Raw genomic sequence first — 6,544 nt, 5'->3', positions numbered from 1 at the left:
GGCTTCAAGGTGAAACTTGGAATCTGGTATCAATCATCTCAAGCAAACTCCATCACTGTCCAGGGTCCAGTACCCTTCCTCTGTCAGAAAAAAGATGGAAGTTAAAGGTCCCTTTTACAAAGTCACAGAAGTTTTCTGAAAATATTCCTATGTTATGAAGTTGAGAAGTCACCAGAAATGGATTTTTAGGATCATTCCTTACTTTTAGGCAAGCAAAATTTGCAAAGCTTTTTCTACTCCCTCCCCTTATCACCAAATATGACATTAATAAAAATTAAAACATTTCATTTGAGTGCTGATTCTTTTATTCTTACAATACTTTCATCACCCCCACAGCTGAATGCTCATACTTACTTACCCACTCTCTGCCTCTATATGAATCTCATTCCAGGCTTGAATCTCAGTCTGATATGATGGCATAGTATATCCTGGAGATTCTATAAATAACTATTGTTTGATTGACTAGTTCAGTGCTGGATTGATTTATGAGTCTTATTTACATGAAAGGGGGAGAAAAAAAACTTTCTCACTAATTTTGCCCCTTGTTAATACAATGCTTTTCAGCACCTTATCACCTGGGATTATTCCTTGAAATGCTGGTATTTATGGAGATGTTGTATGTAACAGATGGAGAATTTATAGAGAGGAGTACGGTAAGACCATAGGTAGACCTGGTAAAACAGGTCTTAGTATATGACCACCTTTGCACTATATTTTGAAAGTCATTGCACAGCTACCGGAGTAAAAAATGCCCTCAGCACCAACCAACCTGTTTTCAAATATTCAATAATTTTATTTTAAAATAGACTGACAACTTAAGGAAAAAAACACCTTGAACCATTATCACCCATTACCGTATTGTTGTTGTGTTGTTTAGTCATGTCTGATTCTTTATGATGCCATGGACCATAGTATGCCAAACTCTTCTTCCTCCACTATCTTCCAAAGTCTGTCCAAACTCCTGTACATTGCTTCAACAACACTATCAATCTCATCCCCTGCTGTCCTCATCTCCTTTTGCCATCAATCTTTCCCAACATCTTTTCTAATGAGTCCTGTCTTACCATTATGTGGCCAAAGTATTTAAGCTACAGCTTTAGTATTTGACCTTCCAGTGAACAGTCTAAGTTTATTTCTTGAAGTATTGACTGACTTGATCTTCTTGCTGTCCAAGGGACTCTCAAAAGTTTTCTCTAGCACCACGATTTGAAAGGGTCAATGTTGTAACACTCAGCTTTCCTTATAGTCCAACTCCTATAGCCATACATTGCAACTAAAAAAAAAAGCAGAGTTTTGACTCTGTAGACCTTTTGTCAACAAGGTGATGTCTGCCTCTTAGTATGCTGTTCAGATTTGCCACAACTTTCCTTCCAAGGAGCAAGGGTCTTTTAATTTCATGGCTGCAGTCACCAGCTGCAGTGATCTTTGAAACCAAGAGTATAACATCTGACACTCTTTCCATTTTTCCCTCTATTTGCCAGGAAGTGATAAGACCAATCACCAAAATCTTATTTTATTTTTTGATGTTAAGCTTTAAGCCAGCTTTTATACTCTTCTCTTTCACCCTCATCAAGAGGCTCCTTAATTCTTCTTGACTTTCTGCCATCAGAAAGGTATCAGTTGCTTATGTAAGATTGTTGATATTTCTCCAAGCAACCTTAATTTGAGCTTTTGATTCATTTAGCCTGGCATTTCACATGATGTACTCTGCATATAAGTTAAAATAAGGTGATGGTGTAGAACCTAGTCATATTCCTTTTCTAATCTTAAACCAAGCAGTTGTTCTATGTTCAGTTTTTATTTCTGCTTCTTGGTCCACATACAGGTTCCTTAGGAGATAAATCTCCTTAGGAGATGATTTGATCCTTCCTTTTCTTGGAGGACTTGCCACATTTTGTTGTGATCCACTTTTAAGATTTTAGCTGAAATTTTCTCACTTCCACCAACCTTATTCTGAGCAATGCTTTCTTCTCACTTGATTTCATTCTCCAGGATGTCTGGTTCTAGATTAGTAATCACATCAGAGTTATTGGTGATGTTAATATTTTTCTTGGATAGTTCTGTTTATTCTTGCCACTCTTCTTCATCTCTTCTTCTTTTCATTCCCTATCATTTGTCTTTTATCATGCCCATTTTTGCATGAAACATTTCCTTGATATCTCTAGTTTTCTTGAAGAGATCTCTTGTTTTTCCCATTTTATGTTATTCTATTTCTTTGTCTCATTCACTTAAGAAAACCTTCTTATCTCTCCTTGCTATTCTCTGGAATTTTACATTCATTTGGGTATATCTTTTCTTTTTTCCTTTACCTTTTGCTTCAGTCATTTCTGTCATGTCCAGCTCTTTTTGATCCCATTTGGGGTTTTCTTGACAAATATACTGGAGTGGTTAGTCATTTCCTTCTCCAGTTCATTTTACAGATGAGGAAACTGAGACAAGCAGGTTTAAGTGTCTTTTCCAGGGTCACAAGGCTAGTAAGTATCTGAGGCTATCATATTATACTTTCCCAACATTTGTTAATTAGTCTCTCAAGCACAGAGCAAGTTATGGTTGTGAGGGGATGAGGCATAGGTCTAAGGTATTTCTGAGGGGGAAGTGAAGATTGAAAAGTCTTGAAGGGAGGGAGTTATGCCTCTCTAAGTAGCTGTTCAATCAGGAGAGCAAGGCTAGTTTTTCTTTGTTTGGGGACTATCCTCCCAACTTGAATCACTCAGAGATCTAAATGTTCAGCCTATTGATATAACTTCCTGCTTGCCTGAGTATAAAAAGGAGCTTGAGATCCCCTCTGATGCTTGTCTCACCATTATGGGAAAACTCAGGCAAGGGAGCTTCAAAGGCTCAGCTAAATCAACTCAAAATACCCTTAATGCCTATCCTTATTGAGCATCCTTCTCCTTCCATAACTAAGTAAGTTGCCTATGGTTAACTATTAAATAATCTATGATCATTTCATTTTGTTCTCTTATTGAACATAAACTACAAGGAGGATGATCTAAGATACACCTAGCCCAGAATACTTCCCCTCTCTTCAGTCAAAATCTGTTTTCAAGACATTAGGCATATGTAACTTGATGTCAGCTTTGCCTAATGCATTACTTCTCCCAAGGGGATTTTCATTTTAAGCCTTCTCTTGATAATGAAAAGCAATATGCCCTATTAGAAAGATTTCAGACAGTAGTGACTAGTTTTGAGGTAGGGGGTGTTGTTAGTGGTATATATTGAGGATAAGGACTTTCTGGGAATCCATATTACATCAGGAAGTTTGTTCTTCACTTATATCCAGCTATGCCCTGTTTGGGAGGGAAGAAGGACTGATAGAACTAAATAAAGACTATTTGCTCAAAATAGAGCAGTGGAGAGTGTAAAAAGCTTGCTTTATAATCCTATCTATCTCTTTTTAGCTGTACCCCCAGTCAAGTTATCCCATAATCTCTGATTAGGTCTAGAGTTGTCAGGTATCTTAGAGATTTTCTTGGCTAAGAATTCTTAACCTTTTTTTTTAACTGTCATAGACCCCTTTGATCATCTGTTGAAGCCAATACAACTTTTCTTACAGTTAGGTTGGTTGCTTATATTTATTATTGAAAGAAATGCTTAATTATAGCTATAGGTTAGTGAAAATAAAGATGTTTTTTTTCCCACATTGAAGTTTACAGTACTCTTGAAATCTATCTCCAGATCCTACAATTGACACCAAGCTAAACACCCCTGATAAAGGCTATCAGAAGAGGAAAGAAAGGAACAGAGAAGTGAAATGGCTCTCCCAAGGCCACAGAAGTAGTAGATCATTTAGCCTTTTCCAGCCTCAATTACCTCATCTGTAAGATGGGATCAGTAATAAATACCTTTTCTACCTCAGAGAGTTGCAATGAGCATCAAAAGAGATAATTTAAGTGAAAGAGTTTTAATCCCAAGGATCTATTATCATTTTTACTTAATCCTAGAAGCTACATTCCATGTTTTCACATACAAATTTCATCTCTGGCCTATCATTTTTTCCATGTCCACTCTGTTAGGTTCTGTAGTTTTCACAAGAAATGTGTAATATATGTTTGCTTGAAGCCTCTGGTATGTCCCAAAGTAATAGGCCATGAAATTTTATTTTCTATACCAGTAGAACTTGTGCCCAATAGAAGTGATATTGTGTCTCTGAGGTAAATTTACCTAAATGGTCAGGTGGTTAAAGAGATATATTTAAAAGGTGGGTATTTCATCTGTCACCAAGTAATTTTTTCAGACCCTGATGTAAACTAGATTTTAAAATTTGCCATCTTTTACAGATATCTCCCTTCAATTCAGGCTTACAATAGTATTCAAAAACTGAATCATTTCCCCTTTGTGCCCATTTTATTGACTCAGAAGCACTAGCAGCATTATATGTGTATGTGTATCTTTGTGTGTATGTATATATATAATCTTATGTGTATGTGTGTGTGTGAATATGTGCAAGTAAAAGTTCTAAAATTTAGATGTTACAGGAGCCCTTTAGACATAGATTTGTGCTAAAAATTTAGGCCTCTGAGTTTTCCTTGGATTTTGCTATAACCAAGATAAATGGAAAATGAATACTGACTACTTTTTCCATTTTTTATATCTCTGAGATCATTACTACCATAGGTAATCCAAATTGCTTGGTAAAATCTTCCCTCAACGAAGCTGTCCTTCCATGATGAAAGATCATTTCCCCCACTTCAGTGAAAGTCAGATCTGTGGTACACAATCATAGAACCTTTGAACTGCAAGGGACCTTGGAGATCATAGGATTATATATAGATTTGTAGCCCTTCAAAGTCATCTCTTCTGACCCAGAAAAATCAAGATGACACAGCTATTTAATATTAGGATTGGGTTTTGAGCTTACTTCCTCCAACACCAAACTTTGGAGGTTTTCTCCCATGGAATGCTATATAAAATTTAACCCCTCATATTAACGATGAAGAATGGAAGTTCTAGGGAGTTGAAGACACTCATATTACTGACCCAAGTAGTTAGAATTGAGACTAGACGCCAAGATTTCCCAACTACAAGTCAACTGTTCTTTCCATTTTATTACACTACTAGTACTATTTGAATATTACTGTAATAGGCACTATGACTAGAAAAGAAAATGTAAGCCAGGGTGCCTGCCCTTGAAAGACCATGTACTTTCAGTTGGTTGGGAAGATAATATATACACATCAGAAATTAAATGACTATTCAAATCATAGGGTTAAAGAGCTAGAACCATAAGGGACATTAGAGGATCTCAAGGTAAGCACTCTCATTTTACAGATAAGAAAACTGAGACTCAAAGTGTTTAAATAATTAGCCCAAAATGATATAGCCTCTGTGATATGTGATGAAGAAATCATACAACAAGTTGATAGGTGTTCAAAGGAGGAAGAGAACATCATAGGCAGTAGGTCAGGTGATAGATGCTCCACTGAGGAGGGAGAATTTAGTTTGGAATTTGAAAGAATAAAATGCATATAGATAGAGAGAGGAGAGATAGTTCTTCCAGGTAAGGACAAAGCATGAGAAAGAGTTAGAAAGGAGCAACAAATATCTGGGGAATCCCAAAGATGCTAACTTCAATTGGTCTTGTGGAGAGCTTGAAGTGCCAGGCAGAGGGATTTGACCTTTGTCCTGTGGCACTGGTTTTTGAGCAGGGAAAAATAAAATGAAACTGTTGTGTTAGATTAATCTATACAAAATGTGCTGGGTAGAATGGATGAAAAGAGCCTAGAAGCATTGAGACTAATAAGGAAGTCAGTGCAATAGCAAAGATGTTGAGTTTATGAAGGCCTCCATCAAGAAGGTGACACTGAGAATGGAAAACTCCTGGAGGGCAGGGTCTGTATCCTATTAATCTTCATATATTATCCAGTGCCATCTTTAGTGCCACACATGAACCTTATGCAATTAATAGCACTGTTAACAATATCAAATGAAGGTGATCATTCTGTTTCAATATGTGATCTCTTCATCTTGGGTATAAATTCTTTGCTGTTGCACTGCAATGGAAGCAGGTTTTAAAAAATAACTCAGGCAAAGGCAACAAAGGAGGAAGTGAAAATGAGGAAAAGAGTAAAAGCGCAGACCCCAGGGTCAGCCTGGCTTCTGAGCAAATGTGTTATCCACAGACCACAGATGTGCAGTCTCATTGTGGCTTAACCCCCACAAGGTCTGATGACAGTACTTGGTCCAACCTCTATCCATCACCTCCAATGCCTATGCAGGTGTTTCTAGTGGTGTTTGTGAGATACAGAGGCCTTTTCCCCCTTTAACGTGAGCCAGACCTGAGTGTCAACCATGTCAAAGTGACCCCAACCCACTCGTCATGCTTGTCTTCAATTTGTTCCACATCTTAGAATCCCACCTGTTCTCTAGTCCTTAGGAAGGCTGCATTTAACAGGGTTTTGTCAGAGCACTAGAAAGAGAGAGAGCTGGCTGCCTCTGGGATGCCTCAGAAGCCAAGCTCTGAACTCAGGCACAACCACATTAGCACTAGCATCTGGGTCCCTGAGCCCTAATGAACCTTCACGTTTGGCTCGGGCTCAGCACT

The sequence above is a fragment of the Notamacropus eugenii genome, chromosome 4 (genome assembly GCF_028372415.1).
Source record: "Notamacropus eugenii isolate mMacEug1 chromosome 4, mMacEug1.pri_v2, whole genome shotgun sequence".
NCBI classification, from domain to species: Eukaryota; Metazoa; Chordata; class Mammalia; order Diprotodontia; family Macropodidae; genus Notamacropus; species Notamacropus eugenii.
The sequence above is the reverse complement of the archived record's forward strand: the minus strand, read 5'-3'. Positions refer to the sequence as shown.